This window comes from Pinus tabuliformis, chromosome J (assembly GCF_031772625.1).
Source record: "Pinus tabuliformis cultivar Carrire ecotype Pingquan chromosome J, CPIR1, whole genome shotgun sequence".
Classification (NCBI taxonomy): domain Eukaryota; kingdom Viridiplantae; phylum Streptophyta; class Pinopsida; order Pinales; family Pinaceae; genus Pinus; species Pinus tabuliformis.
In genome coordinates this window covers 570,414,595-570,440,249 of record NC_142295.1, presented here as the reverse complement: position 1 = coordinate 570,440,249, position 25,655 = coordinate 570,414,595, and the positions used below count along the sequence as shown (strand labels likewise).

The window sequence follows — 25,655 nt, the reverse complement described above, 5'->3', positions numbered from 1 at the left end:
AGCTAGAAATCCCTTCAGAACTTACTCAAAGTCAAGCCAGAATTGGTGGATATGTGTGATTCAATGGGTATTAAACTGGTTCATTCCACCTCATATTATCCTCAAGGAAATGGTCTAGTAGAATCTTCAAATAAAAGCCTGATAAGGATAATTAAGAAGCTGTTGGAGGACAATAAAAAGAATTGGGATTCTAAGCTCAAGTATGCACTGTGGGCTGACAGAGTGACCATTAAGAAATCTACAGGAAATTCTCCATTCAGGCTGGTATATGGCACTGAAGCTGTATTCCCAATTCAGTTAACTTTCCTTGTCGCAAAATTCCTTCAAGAAGAGCAGAATGAAGAAGAGGAAATGGCAAAGAGGATCACTGATTTAGCAGAGGTACATCAGATTAGAGAACAACTGGTTGAAAAGGCTGCAGCACATCAGAAAAAGATCAAGGATGCTTTTGACAGGAAGACAAAGACAGATAATTTTCAGGTTGGAGACTTGGTTTTGAAGTGGGATGCACTAAAAGAAAAGAAAGGCAGTCATGGGAAATTTGATGCTTTCTAGACAGGGCCTTTCATCATTTCTCAGATTCAGGGGAACAACACCTTCATACTGAAAAGTATGGGAGGAGAGGCAGTTTTTGATGGCCCAATTAATGGGCGTTTTCTGAAAATTTATGTGATTTTAGGTCTTTTGGCCTTAAAGTTGTAAATATTTTGTTTTATCAGTTTTTGTATAGGTTCAGTCAGACTCCATGCCCAATGGAACAATGAGAATTTTGCTAATTTGTTTTCATCAGGAAGGCATTGATCTGCAGGTTCTTGAGATCTCACAGGGAGGATCTCATCCCCAGAAGGAGCCAGTGTTAGGTCTACTATTACTTTCAACATTTTAAGGACAAATGCAGGTTTGATTGGGTTGTTGATGATCAAAAGGGGGGGGGGGGGCACAGCAGTTGGTTTTCCTTCTCTCCTTCATTTTCTTTATAACTCTATAACTCCAGCTACCTCCGTTTCCTCCTCCTCCTTCATTTTTCTATGTTCCCATAACCCCGTTATTTCTGTTTTCCTCTATAATCCTTTATAAACCCCGTAATCCTTTTTTCCCTCGGGTCCCGGGCGCAAAGTTAAACCCATGAGACCGTGGTCATCTAACCGTGCGCATACAAAAAAAAAAACAACTACCGGCGAGGCCCTCCCCTGTCACATCAATCAATAAACATGTGCGGTAAAACCTCTGCTGTTCGATCGTTTGTCGCACGATCGGACGACATTCGCGCTTCCCGCCGCCAAAAGCTGCACGCACGATAGCACGCGGGGAAAGTGGTTTCCCTCCAGTCCCCCCTGCCATGTGTCGCTCATTGAATGTGCTCGTGCTCCCGCTTACGGATACCGCCTACCCTCCCGGGGCGGTGCGGGGAATACCGCCCGTCAATAAAACCGCCCTCCCCGCTCGCTAATCATCGCGCAACTTCATCGCCCGATGACCGTTGGATCTCCCTGCCCGAGATCCAACGGCCCATGTTCTCCCCGCTCACATTCCTCCCGATAGCTTCCGTAAACTGATCTCCACCGTTCAATTACACGATCCGACGGCCCACACTTCTCCATTCACGCTTTCTCCCGATACCCCCTGTGAGTCGATCTTAGCCGTGCATCCGCGTGATCCGACGGCCGAAAGTTGTTCTCGTCATACTCACGCCTCTGCCATGAAGTCTACGCCACCTTTGACTGTTCTCTGCTGCCGAAGAACGAAGGCGATCACCTACCTGTACCCAGTGCAGTTATTCTTCAACAACTCCATTCAAAAGCATTATGGTTGAAGAGCAAGAAGAACATGCCTCGAGTGGTTAAATGCACTAATCAGTAATGGAGCCCGTTTCATTTTGTACTCCACTTGTGCAGGAAGGACGACTGAGCAACAGAGAATGTTAAACTTATTTATTGAAGCATCAGTTTGTTTCAGAGACCCATATCAGATAGTGATGTGGTTGGTGGTCCATTATGACCCCTCCACGCATAGGATAGCAGATATTTTTGTAATCAACCTCTATATATACCCAGAAAGAAGATGTAATGAAGGTTGATAGATATTGTTTTGATGTAAAGTTCAACTTCTGGAGACTGTAACTACTGTGATACCTGCAGTGTCTGGTCTTCATTTTCAACTAATACAAGCTTCTTTTGCTGTTAATTGCTCACTTTCCACTTCTTCTTTGTTCTAGGCTGTGCCTGTTATGCATTTTTCATGTGTTCTATTTAGCATTAGAGGGATTGTCATCCCACCTCTGTGTTAGAATCTAGTATGTATCATTGAATATGTTATGCAGGTTTCTGTTTGCTTAGTGCCAGAGAGTTGTCATCCTATCTGTGCATTAGGAAATAGATTTATAGACCTTTTATTGGTTGCAGCCGGCCATCACATGGTCTTGTGCATCTGCTGGTGTGGTCAGTATTCTCCATGTTCACTTATTCCTCAAACTGTGAGTAATTGGTGGTCTAAAGCCTTGTAGTCTGGGGGTGTTCACCCATGTCTGGGGTTAAGCATAGTAGAAGTGGTTATCTGGCTTGAATATGCATCATTCCTTCCATTCATCCACCCATTTCCAACAATTTTGTTGAGTTTGTAATGTTCCCGAGCATCTCTGAGATACAACCTAGGAGAGTTTCTTGGGGTGATAACAGTTCTCCAAGCGACTTTTGACGGTGGATTCTCAATAAAAGAAAAGCAGTAGTAAATTTATTTCAATTAAAGGTGGAAGCATTGGACCTAATCTTTGAGTCTACAAACAAGGAAAAAAAATTCAGCACCACCTCAGTTTGACGTTCAATCTCAATGTGGAACAAAGTCAATATTGAATTTTTTTTCCAAACTACTTCCATGATCATGCCAAAAGTTGCTGAGAAACCTGGGATCCCTATAGGACATCATTATGGTTGGGTGGCCAAAATTTGTCCAGACAAGCTAAAAGAAGAGTGAATCAATAGTTTCACTATAGGAATGAAAATAACTATTTTTGGTAACCATCACACTGCCAAAAATATACACTGATTTTGTAACTAAGTGATGGGTAAATCATTGATCAAATTTGGAGTGTGGTGCAGTAGCAATTGCTCTCGATTACTGATCACCATTTCAAAAATATTACTGACTAGGTTATCTAATATTAGCATATGCTTCCTAGCTGCTTTAAATCCCAATATTGTCTTTATTGGCTTTTGTTGGGATATCCATGCCTTGGTATCTTCATTACTTCAACTGAGACATAACTAAGATGAAGTGCTCACTAAACCACACAGATATGCATAAATGGGTTATGTTTGCCATTGCTTAGAAATAACAACAGGAAGGAATAATATCCATGTGATCATTTCAATTTGCAAAGGCAGCAGGATAATGCTCAAGTATGCAAAATATTATATGTTGTGGTCTACATAGTGCATCTGTAACACTGTCAAAACAAGATTGTGATCATTAACCATTGAGTTGTTGTTGAGCATTATCTTGTTCTTACCTCAAAATTTGCAACAGAAAGAAGCAAAATGTATTTGTAAGCCTCAGAGCACCCATATAACTCATGTATTTATATTGTATCTAGCTAGTATATATCATGAGTTGTCGATAGAACAACAGTAATGTTACATATGTTGTTCAACATAAAGATAGTAAAATTTCCCCAAGTTGTAGGTAGTTCTTGAAAGCCTACTCTTTACATGTACTACATATTCCTCTAAGGCATTGCGATGGCTTCATGCATGAGTCCTGACACAGTTATGGGGATAACATCTGCCCACAAAACAAGAAGGAAATCCATTACTAAGGTGACAGTGGTGGTGGATCCCTTTTTTGTTGGGGGATCTAGTGTGGCCTAGCACCAGGGTACTAAATTTTGTGGTAATAGGACTAAACAAAGACAATTGATGTGATGATCTTTACATTTCATGTTACATACTTTGCATGTAGCTCTATATAGAGTCCATGAAATAGAGGATGTTTTTGGGGTTTGGGAGTGTGGTCTGGAGGTTGTTCTTGTTGCTTTGCAGAAAGATTTAATCCCTAACATATATAACAAAGGAGAAAGATAATACAACTATGATGCTATGTATCAAGTGATATTTGCAGCTATAATGTTCATTCACAATTTTCTTTTGCTAAAAGTGGTGGAGCAGATTTAGTTATTGTAGCTTTGGTTTGCTATGGTGATGATGAATAGACATATGCAAGATGAATATATGTTCCTCTCCTGACATGTAATGCCCAAAGGAACCTGTCATCAACCCAGACTCACACACCACATTTCTTTTATTATCCTTGATTTTCCATTTAGATAAGGACACTTATCCCTTCCATTATTACTATTCACTTTGATGCATCCTGTACCACAATTTTGGTATTTAATATTCTCCCTGGTTCTTGCAAAAGGGGATTCCTTGAGAAAAGCAAGAGATAAATTGTTTTGACTTTTGAGAAATCTGAATAGGTGCAAAAGTGGAAAAATTTCTCTTTTCTTTACTTTCTCACAATTACAGGGCTTACTGATATCCTTTAGGCAAAATTTTCCATATTTTTCTGCTACTATATAACTTGTAATAGATGCCTAAACTACTAATTATTTTAGAAAACATATACTAAATAACAATGAGATGTCTTGTTGCTTCCTCCAGTCCTGTGTCATTGCATGCTGGCTCCTGTTCTCTAATGCCCATGGATTTATCATCTGAATCATTGTGTTCTTGTCCTTATTTTCACATTGGTCTAACATCATCAGATTAGAGGCCACCGAAAATGCATCTCTGTTCATTGGTCTGACATCCTTTTATTAGAGGCCACTAAAAGTGCATCTCTGTTCATTGGTTTAACATCCTTTTATTAGAGGCCACTGAAAGTGCATCTCTGTTCAGATTTTCAACTAAATTTTTTAAGAAATTGCACTGTCTCAAGGAGGACCAATTGTTGTTTGATTTGCACTAGAGTGCTTATAATTTCTGCAATTTGAGCTACTCATTTCTGCTCCTATCCATTAAATATGGAAATGGGAGTGAGAATGGAAGCTTTGTTACCATCTACCATGTCTTCATGTTTCCATTAAATCCTCCTTAATTCTAATAAATTTGACCTGCTGTGAGACATAGATGACAAGGCTCCAGATATGGGTGAAGATTGTATAGACAGAGAAGATTGAAAAGGCTCCAAATATGTCTTTATCAGTGAGTAGTCGTGACTCAAAACTACAACTTGCAAATAGGTTGAGGAGTAAAACTCTCTATGTACCACTTCACAGGGGCTTAGAAACAAATCCATATTCCCAGAAACAAAGTATAAACATTGGGAAAACATGTATTACCTGACTAAAAACCAAAAATCAATAGACAAAGTGTGAACTGAATGTTAGTAAGAACAACTACCTTTCTGAGAATCAAGATTGGTTGTAGATGCCAAATAAACATATAATCCCACTTGCAAGGAGTAAAGTACAATGCTTTAAACTCAAATGTCCAATCCTCAGAATTTCAAATTCTTAACTAGTATGCCCATATCCAGAGAGATTAGAGATATGAGAAGCCAAACTCTGACCACAAACTATCATATAAGCCCACTTCCAGAGAGTAAAGTACATCGCCATAAACTCAAATGTAAAATTCTCAGAATTTCAAATTCAGGAGCGACTGCAAATTCTTAAAAGGCCCAAACACACTTCTAGGGGTTGCAACTTATGAGTAATGTCTAAGCAATGCCAACACTATGTATGCCTATTGTGTTTGCCATAACTGTCTCTATTTAGGCTTTCAATTGTTCATAATGCCAACTCTTGATATATTTTCTTAACTCATGCACACCCTGATTTCCCCAAAATCCATCTTTGAATGGACTCAAAGTGGAGGAACATTAGCCTTAAGTTGTATCAACTCTAGGTCATGGCCAATTTCAAGTATCTCACACCAATAAACTATTTCCTCCTTTTGTTCAATTAACATTGTAACAACCCCTTTCTTCTTCTTCCTTGAATGAGGTATTTAGCCAATAATGTATTGATGCTGGTGAGTTCCGTATTTTCTCACTACAACTCTTATTAAGCATCCATTGAAGTCAACATCATCAATTGCCTTCAGCATATCCTCTTTAGTTCAGCGTCTGTTAACACTAATCTTCTTGGTTAAACTTGCACCTTGCACTATAATTCACGCAGAAGCACCAGCTTCAACATCTACATCATATGCTCTTCAGCTTTTATATCGTTATGCTCTTCAAAACCTACTTGATGTAACCCCTCATTTGAGGCAGAGTGTTGTAGATGATCAACCCTTGTCACTTGCATTCTTACCCTCACAAGAGCAACACTGTTTCCTCATGCATGACATAAAAACATTAAACGAACAAATATTATAGAATAATAGAGGTTGATTTAGTGCATAGCAACAAGGAAATGAAAAACTTTAAGGTAAACATAGGTGACAAGAAACAAAACTTTAAAAGGAGAGAGTTTATGAAATAGTGTTGATCCCTAACTAAAGATTCATGGTGAGAGAAATGTTTGCAGTGACCTATAGAGCAGTATTGTAAACTGAGTTGAAGAAATGGTGCTTCCATTAATGATGGTTTAGATTTATAATGCTCCACTGGAAATCTTGATTGATGAGTCCCAAGAATAAAGATACATTGTATGAAATTCTGACAGTGATCTAGAGAGCAGTATTGTAAATTGAGTTGCTGCAATGGTGCTTCCATGAATTATAGATTAAATGTATAACATTCCATTGGAAAATTGAGAGGTGAATGGTCATCGGCATGGATTGCATATGCAGAATGATGATCTCTGTGTCTAGGATTGATTTGATTATGATCTAGGGGCTCTTAGTTGCTCCTATCCAATGCTGGTGCTTCTAAAATGTTTAATGGCCCTGGTAGATTGATTTGATTAATGGTCATTTTGAACATAGTTGAATAAGTTACTCCTTTGCATTATAGATTGCAAACTTAGGATTGGGTCATGGAAAGCATTGAAAGATAAGCATTACCTATTCATGCCTGATCAAATGCACAAGGGGAAAGAAGCATTGGGCTCTATATGGACTTGAGGTTATGCATATTGGAACATCATTTACTGCAAATGAAAGTTCACCAAGGTATAGAAGCAGTTACTCATATATTTCATAATCCCAGATTGGCAAACTCCCATTATTCTTTTCAACACTTCCAACTAAAAACAATCTCTAGCAATGTGAGACTCCACTCACTACAGTTTGTGCTACTTTGAACATCCAGTTGGTTGAAAGGCCTTGCATTTGGTGGTCACACAAAAATTTGAGCATTCAAGAGTCAAATATTTTGAAACAACACTTAACCCACGTTCATCATTTAGATACTATGATTCCATTGAATAATACCCTCTCCTGTTAAGACAATTAAGACTAGAAAACTATTAAATCAAAAGCTAAACAATGTTGTCAACAGGGTCTTACCTGGTCAGTGAAAGAGGGGTGTTGTTATCATGCCCACTAGGGTTCAACTCAATGTGGAAAAATTCGAAGTCGGGATTAATTCGGCAAGGGTCCAAAAGTTGAAAAACTTGTTAAAGTCGGGAGTTTTTTGAAAAAGTCGACAAAAAGTCAGAAAAATTAAAAAACACAACTATTCATTTTTATTTTTATTTTTTTAACATCTAGAGTCAAAGTCATAGTTTAGAGGTGTTTTCAGTGTTTTACTACAATGTCATTCTTTACATGTGAATTCGATCACTAAAAGCATGTTACACTCTTGCAGTCTACATTCTAAGTGCATTTTATCACCAATGTTTTTCAACATTATCCACAAAAAATATGATCATAACAGTGTTGATTCTTGGGAATGTTCTTAAGCTATTTACACTTCCTTGTTTGCTAGTCTGGATACTCCTTGTCCTCTTGCTCTTATGTCTCACAATCATGCTCATCGAGGTAGGTATGCACTTCTTTTTCATAGTCTTCTCAATTTCTTATAGCAGCCTTCTGACAGCTTAGCCTTTGGCTAATGTCTCTTCTCTGCATTTTTTTGCACATCTCATATAGATCCCTATTGTTTTGTAGACATAACATCCAACAAGAGCAAACCAATAATAGCCGTATATGTTTCAACATTCAACAGAATATAGAAACTAAGCAATTAATTTTATCAGTAACACCAACCAACTATAATGCTCTAAATTAAGATTCAACAACAAAACAAATTGCACAACACAATGTTATCATCAAATTTCTAGGGCTATGTTTGAAAGATTCCACTCTCTGCCTTAAGATTAAACAACAGAAAATTATATTATTTTCGCCTTTGAGGCCTCTTTATTTGCAGCCTGGGAGGGAGGCCGAATTTTTGGGTCGACTCCCGATTAAATCGGGAGTATAACGATTAAATCACGATTTTTTCCTTTTTGAAAAAATTGCCAAAAAGTCGGGGGATTAAATCGTTTAGTTTAAAAAATCACATTTTTAGGATTAAATCGCGTTTTTTTGCAGACTTTTTCCACTGTGTGTACAATAAATGTAAGAGTCTAAATAACTGCTCCTATTACTTACTCCTAACCAATAGAAGAGAGTCTAAATAACTGCTCAAGAAAATGAAGGATTGAAAGGGTGTACCATACAAATTATGTAGACATTTTTTGCCAATAAATAAAATAGAAAACTCAACATCCATCACAGCAAAACAGAATCTGCATGCTTATACTGGGAAAGCACATAAATTCAAGCAAAATACAGATCTCAACATGGTTCATTGCTATAATCTACAAATGGGACCAATTCTTGCCAACCTATGTGAGATGATGAATGTAACAATAAAATCTTAGAAGCCCAATTGATTGCAAATGTGTCATGTATACATGGAATTTGTGCATGTGTAGAAGTATCTTAGTGAACACACTTTATGAAACTGTGTAATTGGCCCAATACCTGGGCCCTTGAGAAGTATGGAATATTGATTTCTAGGCTATATAAAATATCCATAGTCACACCACATAAATAAGTGCTATAATAGCTTCCATACAAATTATCAATATTTTTCAACCCAAAATTCTTGTGATGAACAAAAAGAGAGTCATACATAATTGCCAATAAATAAAATGGCAAACTCAACATCCAACACACCAAAATAGAATATGTTAATGCCAATGCTAGGAAAGCACATAAATTCAGACAAAATTCAGCTTAAAACATTATTCATCACTATAATATACACATGGAACCAAATCTTACCAACCTGGTTATCGTCACTGAAGCCCAACCTAAAAGTTAATAAAGGACACTTCTGATCTTGTGAGCACGTCATATCTCTAACTAAGATTTTCAGTGCCAACACCAGACAATGGAAATTGGCTAGCAAATGATTCAACCTGCTTTTTGAGATCAACAATGCTATTTCGTAGCTGGAAATTGTCTGACTTAATAAATTCTATAAAATCTTTTAATTTTGTACTTTTCACAGAGCCCTTAGCCTTAATGGCTATCTGCACCCCCTCGTGGATAAAATCTGCAACCTTAATAAAGTCATCCTCAAGAAGCCCACGGGTGGTTAATGCAGGAGTCCCTATGCGTATACCACCAGGAACCATAACACTTTTATCACCTGAAAATGTAAGGTATGAAAGTAAGCTATATCATCCCATGGAGAAAGGAAAATCAATGAATCCCTTACATCTAAATATACAAAGAAAAAATTCATGTAACCTGGTACAAAATTCTTGTTCAGTGTGATAGAAGCAACATCCAAAACGTCCTCTACTCTTGCACCATCAATGCCCTGTCCAAGCCCATTAATATATACCATGTTACATTCAACTAGCTAAATCCAATAGAAATCAATATACAAGTAGGCTGTGTACTCCATCATATGAACAGAGGATCCTTACCAAGGGCCTCAAATCAACTAGAACTAGGTGATTTTCACTACCACCAGACACCAAATTGTAACCCAAATCCATTAGGTTGTTTGCAAGGGCTCGACAATTTGCTACAACTTACTAAAACTATTTTACCTTTGATAAGAAAAAAAATCCATTCAAAAAATAACTCACATGCATGAATTTTACAAAAGCTTAGACATGTGAGAGTGCTACACCTGTACTTGATAAGCCTTGAACTCTATAGTTAAAGCATGTTTTAAACAAACAACCAACCCTCCTATGGTATGGTTATGTGGTCCTCCCTAGAAAGCCACAAATTATTTCATTTATCTTTTAGAAATGAAATGATACAAAAAATCGATATATCCAATATTATGATATTAGTGAGCAGGAGAACAATATGGATGATGGAGGAAAGGAAGGAGAACTCAGATTGACTTGTAATCCTGGAAAAACTACATTGTTGATGGTCGTCTCTAGGTCGACCCCCAATACTGGTTCCTTCCTGAAGAATATCATGCCTCCCCAAGGACCTCGTAAAGACTAAAAATCACAACCCTCCAATCCAAAAATATTTTAGAATGAAAAATATCAAAAAGATAAAAATGAAAGGAAAAAAGTGAAACAATTGACAAACAATTCAAGGAACATAATGAGTTTCATCGAAGCTTTGATCTAGTAGTGATAAGAAACAAAAAGAACATACAAAATTGAAAATAGGAAACTGAATCAAAGAACATGTAAGAGAATCAAAAGGAAAATCTACACCTCTTAACTCTATAAGCACTCCTCCTATGATGGGAATGACATATTTGTTTTAATTCTTCGCCGTTTTCTTGAACATTAATGGGATTCTTTTTCTTCTCCAAGGGGGGCATGGCACAGATAGATAGCATTAAGATAGATCCAAAAAAATATCAATCTAATATGGTCATATTTTTAATCGAAAGGGTAAAGTGCATAGAAAATTAATAACATCAACTCACCTTGTGCGTTGTAGTTGTTACTACATCACAAAAATCAAATGGACTAGCCATTATAGAAGCAACGATGAGACCACTTATGTGTGCCATGTCCATCATTAAGTATGCCCCAACTGTATTGGCAATCTTCCCAAACCACAAACTTTTTAGTACTAAAAATCATAAAAAATCCAACATTACATACTATAAGAACATATTGATAAAATCTGCTAGAATAAATGTTGCTGGAAAGATAAATTTTTGAAAGGACTGCCATTATAAGATCTGTAGAAATACCCAGCTTCAATACTTGCCTCATGCGAGGGTAATCAATATCTCAGGGATATGCACTAGCACCAGCAATGATAAGCTTGATCCTAAAAAGGGTGGCATTCTTCTCAAGCATCTCATAGTCAATGAATCCTATAACCCAAGAAAACAAACCCAACCATTAACACTTTGAACACTTCCCCAAAAGATTGGTTCAATATTTGTCAATCATGGAATTGTTTCCCTCCTAATTATTATTAGACTGGAAATGTGAGCTCACCTATGGACTCATCTAGATGATATGGCATTGATTCGAAGTAAATTGATATCGCAGATACTCGCTTTTTTGCTGTCATGAATCCAAGAGACAGATACCCTCCATGTGGTAAGTCCAAACCCTAAACGTTGCAAAGAAATTTTCACATGTTACATGCCCAAATAGGAATGATAATCTTATCAAAGGAGGTTTGTAGTTCAGAACCATACACACCATAATGCGATGATGTGGTTGGAGGAGAGTTGTATAAACAACAAAATTAGCTGGGGATCGAGATAATGGTTGAAAATTAACACCCCATGTACTGTTGTCAAGATGGAATGCTTCTAGGGCCTTCTGCTAGCAAAGCCTCTCACTTTGGTCAATGAATTCATTGCCAACATATTATCTGCAGGGCATAAATCCCAACCCAACACAGTAGTGAATAAATATAGAAAAGTGTCCAACAACTGTATCCTTCATTGTGATAACAGATACTCATGCAACAACTACATGTCTCTACAATATAACGCTGAACCCAGAAACCATTACACACATGTCAAACATTCAAACTAAAACGTACAGGTCCAAAAACTAAGAGAAGCTGAGTTTAACAAAAAAAAATACCAAGTGGCAAGAAGAAACTGCCAAGCAGCTCAGACACAATCACAATCATGATGGTGCCATTATTCACATTCCAAGTTATATCTTCAGGCACTTACCTCTTACCAGGGAGTCCTTTTGAATACTTGTTTGTTAGACATGATCCAACAGCTTCCATAACCGCCCAGGATGTAAAATTTTCAGAAGAAATAATTTCCAAGTCATTGAATTGCGACTGTTTTTCTTTCTCAATTATCACATTCATTTCAGGATCGAGCTCACTCAGAGGAGGATCTACAAAGCTTTGCTTTCCCTCTGCATAGAGTAATTTACAAACTAGATAAAGAAATCACAATAAATTTAGTACCCTCGGTAACTGAGGCACGGTTTCTGAGGAGCATTAATTGTATTATTGAGGTCTACTACGATGAATGCGTAGAAACCTAGTACATAAATCATTTTTCTCTTCGCTTAGCTACCCATGGCTCATTTCCCTTTCCTAATATCAATAATTATTTTCCAAGAAAATATAAAATAAGCATAGTAGTCTATAAAATCATGCCACAAAGTGAAAGGAAATAAAAACAACTTTCTTCAAACCACAAAATATATAAAGAAAACAATAATAATTATAAAACTAGATCTATGAATCTAAGCATGAAGTAAGAACTAAAATAATTTAAGAGACTAACATAATCTTTGACTAAAACAAAACTCAAAACTCAATAAAATGCCCCAAGCACAAGCAACGTATAAATCATTAAAATTTTCCAAGATATCAGAGTTAGACATCAAGGTAGTTTCATGTACTTGAATGAGCCCATTGATGCTTTGTGTTAGTCTTGTTAAATTAGTTATTTATCATTTAATAATAGTTGGACACTATCTATGTGAAAAGAAATAGGTCCCAACCTCATCAAATCCAACTTTATTTCCTGTCACAGATAAGAAACAAACAATGTAATGATTAAATATGAAACATCAATCTTAAAATAACACGCATCAAAGTAATGTCGCTGTAATGTTACAATGAAAAACACAAATATAGAACCTATTTTTACCTGAATTTGACATATAGTAATCTTGCATGATCAATGGAACTTGTATACCAAAATAAGAGTCCTAGGATATTTCAATTTCCCAGTTCTCATCTTGGTCCTTATTTTCTAAATTGTGAACACGATCTTCTCTAAATGAACTATCATTATGAGCCTCCAAAACATTATGTTCTATATCAAGTTCATTAGAGAAATTTGTTATATTGGTTTCTCCCCTTCTATCACAATCTGATCGCCAAACAGTTAGCGCTCTTTCATATGGAAAATTGTCAATGTCATACTTTGTTACATATAATCTTAAACATGTACCCACATGTTTATCAAGCTTGTTCCTCAACTTTGACTTCAAGAATGATAATGCACTAAACATTCTCTCATCTTTCACTGATCCCAAAATCATGGTTTGACACAAATCTGCTAATTTGAAATATTCTGATATGTTTTCTTGCAGGTATTGGCTAGCACTTAAAGTAGTCCATAATCTTGTTATAGCACCATTTTCATTAGGATTCTCCAAAAAATGACATTGCTTCCACTGTTCCACATTGTTTCAGCAAAGCGTCCACCTTGTTGATACAATTTTGATGAATATAACCATATTATTATTATTAAGTCTTATATATTAATATTATTTTGACACATAGTGTCATTAACTTATATTATTTTGTCATATAGATTCATTAACTTATAGAATCATGTTTATTAATATTAATACATTTGCATTAGTTTTAGATATAATTGTATATATAGTTTTAAGAGATTAAAATATTTACTTTAGTCTTTAGAAATTGATATAGGCTTTAGGCTTGATTGTTATTAACTCTAAATATATATTTATGAAGGTGTAGGCTTAATTATTAATTCTAATATATATATATGAATGTGTATAGAGTACTTAGGTTAGTTAAATTTTTAGATGAAAAGTTTTTAGTTTTGTCTTTAGGTTATATAAATATTAATAGTATTAGGTTTATGATTTAAATATTAATATATTAAAATTTATATTCTGGTTTTTAGATTATATTACTTTAGGGTTTCAAGTTTTTTCTTTAAATTTTTTTTTTTTTTGATATTATTATCATTATATACATTAATATCTAGGTAATTATACATTTTTAAGATTATCTTAAAAAGTTATTAAATAAATAAGATTAATTTAATAAATTAATTAATTTATTAAAATCAAAAATCAATAAATAAAATTAATATTAAAATTAGGTTTCATCATTTATTTCCAGCCGACCTGTGCTTTACCTCTATTATTCTGCCCTCATGAGTATTTATTTCCTCCCTCTGGCTCTTCTTTTTATCATCTTTCTCTTCATCTTTCTTTTTTCCCTGATGATGGATCCCATTTGGGATTCGAAACGTTGGTGTAAAAACTCCATTACTGTGGGTTCTCCGATCAGAAATTCAAACCTTCAATTTGTTTTCCATGTATCGAGACTTTCTTGCAAAAAAGATCTACTAAACATTTTAATCTTTTTTGGAAATCGGCTTTTAAAGTTTTTGGACATTGACAATTGTTCCAATATTGAGGGTATACCACACACATGGCCTCCAATAATTCATCTCGAGGAAATTGTTCTCTTATCTCTAATGATAGTGATTTTGCAATTTCTATCAAATTTTGTCTCACCGAAATCACAATATTTTCAAATTGGTCTCTTGACACGGGGCAATCTTTGGTGATTCGTCCTGTCTTACTAATATAATGAAAGGGAACTATATACCCACGCACTGCGATACATAGTATCCCATTTTCATCAAACGTCAAAAAAATTTCAGTGTTTTCTATATTGATGATCTTAGTCCAACTTCTAAACTCTGGACCAGTAAAAGAGTCTGGCATCATATACAAATTATCCAATGCAAGACATGCTGACTTTCTCGCATTTGTGTATTTCACAATATGCATTGTGTGATTTTGAGACATTTTCACGAGGACATTCATTTCATGTAGCATAGGAAGAATTCTGGCCAATGTCAATAATGTCTCTATATTAGTTAGTCGAGAAAGAAGATCTTGAGCTTTGTCTACATTGTAGCGATTTTTATACATCAACCCTACCTAATATTTGAACTCACTAAATAGTCTTTGAGTTGGTCCATTTAATGAGATCCATCTTGTATCAACATCTTTCTGTAGTTTTTTTCCATCCGTAACACCATCTGCAAATTGTTGAAATTGTAAATATCGTTTGGGACTATGAGAAAAGCATGCATGAGCTTCACATACAAGATCTTCAACTTTTGAAACTAATGGAAACTTAATTACTATTTTAAATGCAAAATTCGCTATGAGCTATACAATGAATATTAAACATATATGGTGAAGTTGATAGTTGTAGCCTAACACAAAGGCCATTCCTTTGTCCTTGTATTACCGATGCTCCATCTGCTCCAACACATACCAACTTTTTTGCAATCATTAAATGATCCATACCACTTTCCTTCAAACCATTAAGAACAAGTTCATAAATATTTTCAGCTGTAGAAGTATCTCTCATCTTTTTAATCCCAAGTAGATAGGAATGCCTAATATGGTCATTAACCATATAAATGTTCATGCAAATCCATGAAGTATTATCTATAGCCGTAACCTCATCCAAAGACAATGCCAAAAACCTAGCATTTGCAATCTTCTCTTTCAAATCATCCTTTTCTACTTGAGCTAGATATCTTGCCCATTCCCAACCACTGGTTACAGACCAATGAGAAGATGGAAAGTTTGACACTTGAAGAAAAGATAGAAATTTCATGTGATCTAGATAATCTGTCATAGGACAACCTTTAGATAAGATGTGAAATACAGTGCTCAATTGTATCGTCTTGGATAACAAACTTCTTTCCATCGTCTTTTCAAATAGAGATATGATGGTTCCTCCACTTGCCTCAAGTTTCCTCTTATTAAATATTTTTTATATTCTTTTGCATATTCAACATGTCGACATTCCTCAGAAGATTTCCATCTAACAATAGATTTCTCTTTACCATTTACAATTTTCTTTTCATATACTTTTCTTGCATGCTTTTGTACTGTATCTAGCTTCATCTGAAATTTTTTCGAGTTTTCCAACTACACGCATTACATCTAACTTGTCGGAAAACCTCGTTCTCATTTGTAGGAGGTATTTCTTCAATAATTGGAAAACTAGAGACCCAATTTTCTTGGAATTGTCTCCTTATGGTCGACTGGCCTCTTTTCCTTTTCCGCGAATGGATTGTGTCACCTTCCAAGGAAAAATCTTTAACATTTTCATCACCAATTTTTGTTGAAACTGCATTTATTTCACCCTGATCACTTGAGGAACCTATTATTTCATCCATCGTATGGATATCAAATGCATTTCCACAAGAGTTAACCTCTCTCTCAGTAACAGATTGTTCAAAGGAGCTTGAATCATGAAGAGAATGTGTATTTTTGGATGGAGTCTTTTGAAAGTATGATAATACATTCATTTTCCTTGATGGTTTCTTTCCACGATTATCTTTTGACATCTCACTGAATATTCTACAAGTAAACTTTTAAATTGATTTGCAAACCTGTATCAACAATTTCCAAGAGTTGACATATGCTTCATATAAATTCACTTGTTCATATAAAATAGAATTGTACTTTGCAAAAGAATTGTTGAGTCAACATTGAAAGAACATATATCAGAAATTGAATTTTGAGGCAAAATGGAATTTCACAAAAATTATTTAACAATGATAATGGGAAACTATTAACTTTTAAGACAAAATATAATAATTCATTTGTATGACATTGAAACAACATCATCCTTGCAGGTCTATCTTAGTTCTTTTGGTTTACTAGTTTGGCTGGGGTCGATATCCATGCTAGATGTCTATGGGTGGGCTTTGAATCATTCCCATTCCATGCAGTCAATTTTTTGGACAAATTCTATTAGAAAAATTAGTGACTCTTTGAATTTTGTGCAGAAAATAGAATATTAATCCTCATGGATTTGAATGTAGGCATGATCTAGCATGAAATCCATTGTTAAATGAGTAAATTCCATATGGATTTGTTGTAGAATTCCCTTGCTTTTTTACTGTTAAACACTAACGATTTCATACACTCAATGTGGTACTGTTAAACACCAACGATTTCATACACTCAATGTGGAACCAAGAACACTAGCACTAGTTTAAATGCAACATATTTTCTGTTTTCTCATCCTCACTATGAGATCTTCTTCAAAATAATTTCAACTAAAAATCACTAAGAGAAGTAACACATACCTTTCGATCTAGGGATTGCAATTCAAGCGAGCCTTAGCAGACTTCATGTACCTCGATTCTAAGAATGTTATTACAAGTTTTTAAACAATATATCACTTTATAAAGTTGATGTATAGGCCTACATTATAAGCACAGAAATATAATTTGATTGCCCCCTTATATGTTTTTTTGTAGTCCTTATGTCAAATTTGATGGATTTTACAAGCATTGTGTGGCTGAGTTGCTTCCCTAGTTTTTGCAGTTGGCATAATCTTATATTCCAAAGCAATTTGCTTTATGCTTTTTCATATTTCCCGTGAGTCGTGTTCCATTTCTTTTTAATTGGGCATGTCTGATTTTCACCAATTGGATTATTACATAATTTTCATGAACATTGGAGAGAATACCAAAAGAGGAGATAGAAGAATTAAAAGCTAATTATAAAATGCACAAGAAAAAATTACTTGCAAAGGAAATGAAGTTTTCTTTATGGAAGGAGCATGCTCTAAAACTTTTGAAAGTATCTGACTTTCCAGGAAACAAATCCATTAGTTCAATAGCTCCAAAAGAAGAGTCAAATTAATTTTATGTGTGTAACTTGACTAGAGATAATGTGACTCAGGAAAAGGGAAATCTATATAATCTATAGCATTTGTGTTCTAGCCTCAATTTTTTTGATAACTTGATAAGGATGAAGAATGGTGATTAATATTTATTTGACATTGAAATAAATGATGGAAAGGCAGACCCTTTTTCCAAATATTGGAAGACTATAAGCAATTCTCCAGTTGGCCCTTAAGCCAACAGGTTGGATATTATTGGGCAACATGAAAGTTGTTGGTTCATTTAGAACTATTTTCTCCACCATGGATCTGCAATTACCCCTTACTGTAGAATCTAGATCATTACCACAAATCACAAGGGATCCCCTTCTTCCTTCTACTACTGTGATTTTAAATCCTATAACCTTTGTTCTTCCTAATGACATCACAACTCCAATTTGACTTCCCCCAGAATTCAGTTGAGGAATATTAACTGTTATGGAATAAATACCTCAAACAGTTCACATTAACACAAAGCAACATGAAAGATGTTGGTTCATTCAAGGGCTCTTGAAATAATTATCAAATTATTTTTGGAGTATCCCTTCGACAATATTCTGCATCATTTTGTGGAGCATATCAGTACCATCATTATTGGTCACCTGTTACAAGAGCATGATTTGTTATGGAAATATATATTGAAGGAAACATGATCGAGAAGAATAATGTGTGCATGCCATGAGGGAGATTAGGAAAGTGTCAAAATTTCTCCTTATGCAAAGTAAATATGTAAAACGTTGAGACTATGATGTAAATCTAGTTTCTCGCTTGGAAAAAAACTCAAATTGTTTCTCCAGTTGGCCCTTAAGCCAACGGGTTGGATATTATTGTAGTGCTTTCAGTGAATTATTTGGACCACATCAATGGTAAAGAAATATCAAACTAATTATTGACATAGATGCCATGATATATGTTGTACACGAAGATTTAGATATAAGTGGACTTCCTGACAAGAATGTTACTCAATGGAACAAGAATAGTATTGAAAGAGAGGTTCATCGTCCTAGTGGTGGATTTTCACCAATTGGATTATTACATAATATTCATGAACATTGGAGAGAATACCAAAAGAGGAGATAGAAGAATTAAAAGCTAATTTATAAAATGCACAAGAAAAAATTACTTGCAAAAGAAATGAAGTTTTCTTTATGGAAGGAGCATGCTCTAAAACTTTTGAAAGTATCTGACTTTCCATGAAAGTGCCTCACTATGAGATCTTCTTCAAAATAATTTCAATTAAAAATCACTAAGAGAAGTAACACATACCTTTCGATCTAGGGATTGTAATTCAAACAAGCCTTAGCAGACTTCCTGAAGACACCTTCACTGGTTTTTTCACTGACTAAAGAATTTCAAACTACTTTGGATCATCTTCTGAGATTCTTGAGCCTTGGATCTTTCATCTTAGGTCTTTTAATTGATTTCCCCATAGATCAGAGGCAACAAATTGGAGTTCGATACCATATTTTACTTAATCCATGGTCATACTCCAGAGTAAGAAACATAATACTAGTTGTTTTTAAAAATCATACCATATGTCTCCTTAAACATTGCAATAGCTGGTCAAACTCATGTGATTATATCATATACTACTCAAGTTAGATATTGGATAATACTGAAAACTAAAGCATCTGTTCAATCTTTTAAAAGAAATCCTAACTAACTTTGACTGAGGTATTTGAGATACTTTGAATATTTTGAGGCCATGTATGAGGCTTATTTTCCATCTGTGAAAAAATATAATGCCTTCTCAGCCTACTTTAAAAACACTGAGGTTTTTTAGATAGATTAGCTGGTCACTGAGGTCCTTAACCAATGCAGATCAATGAAAAGGAATCTGAATATGGGAACAAAGGCCTAGATTGTGATCTTGCCAAAACTAAGGAATCTGGTGAGAATGGTGGTAGGAATGCGAGGTTCAGCACTGACAACCAGTATTATATCTTTGACATGTTAATACATTGTCATAAATGTTGAGACCATGCCTCTGCTAGTGCCTAAGACTACACATCCCATGATACATTAACCTGTAGGAGTTATGTTATACGAGTGTTCTATAGAAGAGACTAAACGATTTCACTAGTTTAAATGTGGAACCAACGATTTCATACACTCAATGTGGAACCAAGGGAATATCCGACTACTAGATTATGTATCTTGTTGCTACAACAATGTGTAAAAGGTGGAGAGAATGTGTTAGATTATGGAATTGGATCTAGAATTCTTGGGATATTTGCAGCATCAAACATGGGTGTTAGAAGAGTTGTTGCAGTTGATAGTGATCCACTATTCATATCCTATTCATCATGCATCTTTGAATTCTTTTTGGCTAGATAAAATGCAATTGTATCTCATCCCCAATGATGGAAGAAATGCAGTAGAGAGTGAAGGAACAATGAAGAGGCATCCAACTACCACAACCTCCAATAATGAACCTACTCAATATGACATTATTACTGAAAATATTTTACTGAATCCATTGGTATATCTGAAAGGTCATATAACAAGGTACATTAGGCCTGGAAGGACTTATTGGATTGTCAGGCATCATACTAGATCATGTACCTTGATTCTAAGAATGTTATTACAGGTTGTTAAACAATATATCACTTTATAAAGTTGATGTATGGGCCTACATTATAGGCACAGAAATATAATTTGATTGCCCCCTTATATGTCTTTTGTGGTCCTTATGTCAAATTTGAGGGATTTTACAAGCATTGTGTGGCTGAGTTGCTTCCCTAGTTTTTGCAGTTGGCATAATCTTATATTCCAAAGCAATGTGCTTTATGTGTTTTCATATTTCCTGTGAGTAGTGTTCCATTTCTTTTTAATTGGGCATGTCTGACTTTCACCAATTGGATTGTTACATAATTTTCATGAACATTGGAGAGAATACCAAAAGAGGAGATAGAAGAATTAAAATCTAATTTATAAAATGCACAAGAAAAAATTACTTGCAAAAGAAATGAAGTTTTCTTTATGGAGCATGCTCTAAAACTTTTGAAAGTATCTGACTTTCCAGGAAACAAATCCATTAGTTCAATAGCTCCATAGGAAGAGTCAAATTAATTTTATGTGTGTAACTTGACTAGAGATAATGTGACTCAGGAAAAGGGAAATCTATATAATCTATAGCCTTTGTGTTCTAGCCTCAATTTCTTTGATAGCTTGATGAGGATGAAGAATGGTGATTAATATTTATTTGACATTGAAATAAATGATGGAAAGGCAGACCCTTTTTCCAAATATTGGAAGACTATAAGCAATTCTCCTGTTGGCCCTTAAGCCAACGGGTTGGATATTATTGGGCAACATGAAAGATGTTGGTTCATTTAGAACTATTTTCTCCACCATTGATCTGCAATTACCCCTTACTGTAGAATCTAGATCATTACCACAAATCACAAGGGATCCCCTTCTTCCTTCTACTACTGTGATTTTAAATCCTATAACCTTTGTTCTTCCTAATGACATCACAACTCCAATTTGACTTCCCCCAGAATTCAGTTGAGGAATATTAACTGTTATGGAATAAATACCTCAAACAGTTCACATTAACTAAGGCTACACATCCCGTGATACATTAACCTGTAGGAGTTATGTTATACGAGTTTTCTATAGAAGAGACTAAATGATTTCATTAGTTTAAATGTGGAACCAACGATTTCATACACTCAATGTGGAACCAAGAACACTAGCACTAGTTTAAATGCAACATATTTTCTGTTTTCTCATCCTCACTATGAGATCTTCTTCAAAATAATTTCAACTAAAAATCACTAAGAGAAGTAACACATACCTTTCGATCTAGGGATTGCAATTCAAACAAGCCTTAGTAGACTTCCTGAAGACACCTTCACTGTTTTTTTCACTAACTAAATAATTTCAAACTACTTTGGATCATCTTCTGAGAATCTTGAGCCTTGGATCTTTCATCTTAGGTCTTTTAATTGATTTCCCCATAGATCAGAGGCAACAAATTGGAGTTCGATACCATATTTTACTTAATCCATGGTCATACTCCAGAGTAAGAAAGATAACACTAGTTGTTTTAAAAAATCATACCATTTATCTCCTTAAACATTGCAATCGCTGGTCAAACTCATGTGATTATATCATATACTACTCAAGTTAGATACTGGATAACACTGAAAACTAAAGCATCTGTTCAATCTTATAAAAGAAATCTTAACTAACTTTGACTGAGGTATTTGAGATACTTCGAATATTTTGAGGCCATGTATGAGGCTTATTTTCCATCTGTGAAAAAATATAATGCCTTCTCAGCCTACGTTAAAAACACTGAGGTTTTTTAGATAGATTAGCTGGTCACTGAGGTCCTTAACCAATGCAGATCAATGAAAAGGAATCTGAATATGGGAACAAAGGAATCTGAGTAGGGGGTTTTGGTTTTGATGACAATGGGCATCCCTCTCTTAAGCTTGCTAGATTTTGTAGCAACAAGTCTTATGGCAACAAGATATTTGCCACCACTGTCACCTCAGTAGCTTCTTTTTAGCTGTTTAGTGGTGGATCTTATCCCCACAAGGGAGGCTTCTCTATAAGAGATCACCAACAAGATATGTAACTAAGGACGACGCAAGGGTGATATAAGGTCTACTAATTGAACGAAAAGGTACTGGCCAAGCCTTGACAGGTTGAGATAAGAGTTGCCAAGAGTTCAAGTACACTTTCCTAGGACCTTTATAATTTTGAAGAAGGTTGCTATAAGTTAGGGTTTTATGATTTGCAGATTTAGGGCATAGAATGGCATATAACAACTTGAGAAATGGCCTACGAGTGATAAGATCAACAAAGGAGTGAAGGATATTGAAGAGGCAAACAAGGATTAGGTAAACAATGATATTTTTATGGCTGAAAATGCATATGACAACAATAATTATCAAAAAGTCAACACTAATTTTGGAGTGAAAACATGCAATTAATGCTAGATTTTGCCTTTTTATATTTATTAAATGTAATACCTTTCAATAGGGCAATAAATATAGACAATAAATTTCTATAAAATGCAGATTTAAGTTAACCCTAACCCTATTTACCATAAATTGAAGAGAAAAAGAAGAAATTAAAATGACCACCACAAGCTAGTCTAGTGCCTTCTCTCAATTGGGAAATGGAGTCAATAATGGCAAGGTCAAAGATAGAGGAACCTAGATGAGGAGGGTGGAGGATTGACAACCCTCTCTTAGAAACCCTAACGACTTTCTTTAAGTGGAGATTTAAGATCAAAGGAGGCATACACAAAGTTCCTTTGATGGATTCTTGAAAGACTAATTTTGCAAAGCATAAAGAAACAAGATTTCATAAAAGATATTGCACTTTTTAATATGGCACAAAGAAACCCTAATTTCAGAAATTTGCATGCAAAATGGAAGAAAATCAGCAATAAACTTACATTATTCAATTAAGAATCACTTCATCAATCCAAGACAAGTCTCCTCATGCAAAAATATTCCTCCCAAGACAATTCGCTCCACCAAGATCACATTGCATCTAAGAGAAAAGAATGAGAGAGCTAGTGCGCGCTTATTAAGAGAGAGAAGTGAGGTGAAGTGTGATGATACAAATAATAATGATTCCCCTTTATTTATATGAGGGTAACCAAGTCATTGTTCACTAATTTACAAGTAAACGCCTGAAAAGTTTACTTCAATGTTCAACTAGGCCTAAAGGTCACAAGGTGAACTTTTAAGATAGCTTTAAAACATAATAAATACATCAAAATTGTTGAAAATTGTAACTAGGTTCGGTCTTCATTATGATGTAATTGTAATCATGACATTGTATATTCTTTACAAAGAAAGAAAATGGAAAGAAGTATGGATTTCATACTCAAGTTTGAGTCAAACGCATGTTCTTCGTGCTTTTAGGTCTTCTAGGTCTTTCTAGGATAAAGAATAATATTGGTCATGTGTCATAGTCCCATTTGGACTCATTGTAATGAAGGAAAATATTTATCTTGTCGAGAAAAAACCATGGATAAGCCCAAGACCAAGTCGGTCCAAGGAACAGATCAAGCTGGCCTAAAGGGAGGGAATTTGACCCTCAAGAAAGGCTATATAAAGGAGTGGATCTCAACTCATTTGGTCACTAATCTAAAGCAAGTTCGCTCCGCAATAGCGAAGGTGAAGAAGAGTAGTTGGAGGATGAAGAAGAGGAGTAGAAGTCAAAGTCTATCTCTTTCTTGTCTCGCTAGAATTTGTGAAGCTGCTAGTTGTAGGAGGCTGAAATTCTGAAGCAGTTGTAGGAGGACGAAATTGTAGGGTCGAAATTCTGTTGCAGGGGCCAAAGTTGCAGCATCAAGGAAGTAGTATCGAAGTTTTGAAGTTGTCTTAAGGAAGATCTTGCTGGGGGTTGGCTTCGGGCTTGAAGGATTTGTTGGATTTGGTCTTTGGGCCTTGGAAGTCTCTTTGGAAGCAGATTCTAAAGAAGAAGAGAAGTATTTTCTGGGTTTTCCCCTTGGAGGGGTTTTTCCCTGGCTTGGAGCCTATATCTTGTGTACTCTATCTCTTTGTGATCTTCATTGTTTGGTAATTTCTTGATGAATAGAACTAAATAAGAAATAAAGAACCAACTAACATCACAAGTAATTATCATGATAAGGAAAATAAGTTCTAATCTACAAGTCTTCATATTTTCCAACATGGAATCAGAGATAAGGTGCAAAAAGGAGACTACATATCACATCTTTGTTGGTGCAATGGTAAGGGTTATAAGGAAGGGTTTCAAGGTTCTTGGAAATCTTGCTACATCTATCAAGAATTGTCTATTGGAGATCATCTCCAAGCTCGCAAAGGAAGTAGCAAATGGAAGTTTGTTCTCCGCTTTATCTGACACATTCAAGGACGAGAATGTATGGGTTATTGACAATGGTGCTTCCAGACATATGATGGGAGAATGCAGTCAACTTCAAACCCTATCTAAGGAAAAATCATCTCATTCTATTGAACTTGGAGACAACAAGAGCTATCAGGTGAAAGGCGTTGGGTCTACGTCATTGGAGCTTGAATTAGGGGAAGCATTCACCTCAACAACATTTTATATGTTCTAGGTTTAAAGAAAAACTTACTATCTATTTCTTGTCTAGAGGATAAAGGTGATAGAATTTCTTTTGTTGATGGCAAGGTTTTGGTTTGGGGTAAGGGCTCAAGTATTGATGATGCTAAGGTGATTGGGGTTAATGAGGGGACATTATATAGACTCTATACACCTCTAGTCCAGGTTCTAGTTCACTTGGATGTGAGTCCTTCTGAACTATGACATAGAAGGTATGGACACATTCACTTTAAGATTTTGCCATCTCTAAGTCAAATGGTCAATGGCATCCTCGAATTGAAGGAATAACATGAAGGTTCTTTTAAGAGATGTACTGTAGGCAAGAACGTAAAGAAACCATTTGCAAGTAGTGACATCAGATCTAATGAAATTTTAGATCTCATAAACTCGAATGTATGTGGACCTATGGCAATAAAGTCGCTTAGTGGGCAATGGCATCAGTATTATTTAACTTGCATTAGTGATTACTCAAGGAAGACTTGGTTATACCTTGTCAAGAATAAGGATGAGGTATTTAAGAAGTTTCTGGAGTTCAAGAATGAAGTGGAAAACCTAACCGAGAGAAAGGTCATGACTCTTAGGTCCGATAATGGTGGAGAATACACCTCCAAGGAGTTAATAACTTTCTGCAAGGAAGCAGGGATTAAGAGGGAGCTCATTATTCCTTATAATCTTGAACAAAATGGCGTGGTAGAAAAGAAGAATCGAACTATTGAGGAATGTGTTAGGGCT

At 35.4% G+C, this 25,655-nt stretch overlaps 1 protein-coding gene and 1 pseudogene across 2 annotated transcripts in view; one reads left to right on the top strand and one right to left on the bottom strand.

The window, feature by feature from the left end:
* LOC149228268 (uncharacterized) overlaps positions 1-25,655 on the top strand; it is a 110,158-nt gene that overhangs the window by 42,860 nt on the left and 41,643 nt on the right. The window contains exon 3 of one of the 2 annotated variants that reach the window (XM_089378132.1): positions 16,143-16,160. The exons of the other annotated variant lie outside the window; for it this stretch is intronic. The gene's annotated coding sequence lies outside the window, so the exon portion shown is untranslated. Of the gene's footprint in view, positions 1-16,142; positions 16,161-25,655 lie in introns of those variants that run through there. 2 annotated transcript variants of the gene reach the window in all.
* LOC149228269 (serine hydroxymethyltransferase 3, chloroplastic-like) lies at positions 8,746-12,439 on the bottom strand (annotated as a pseudogene).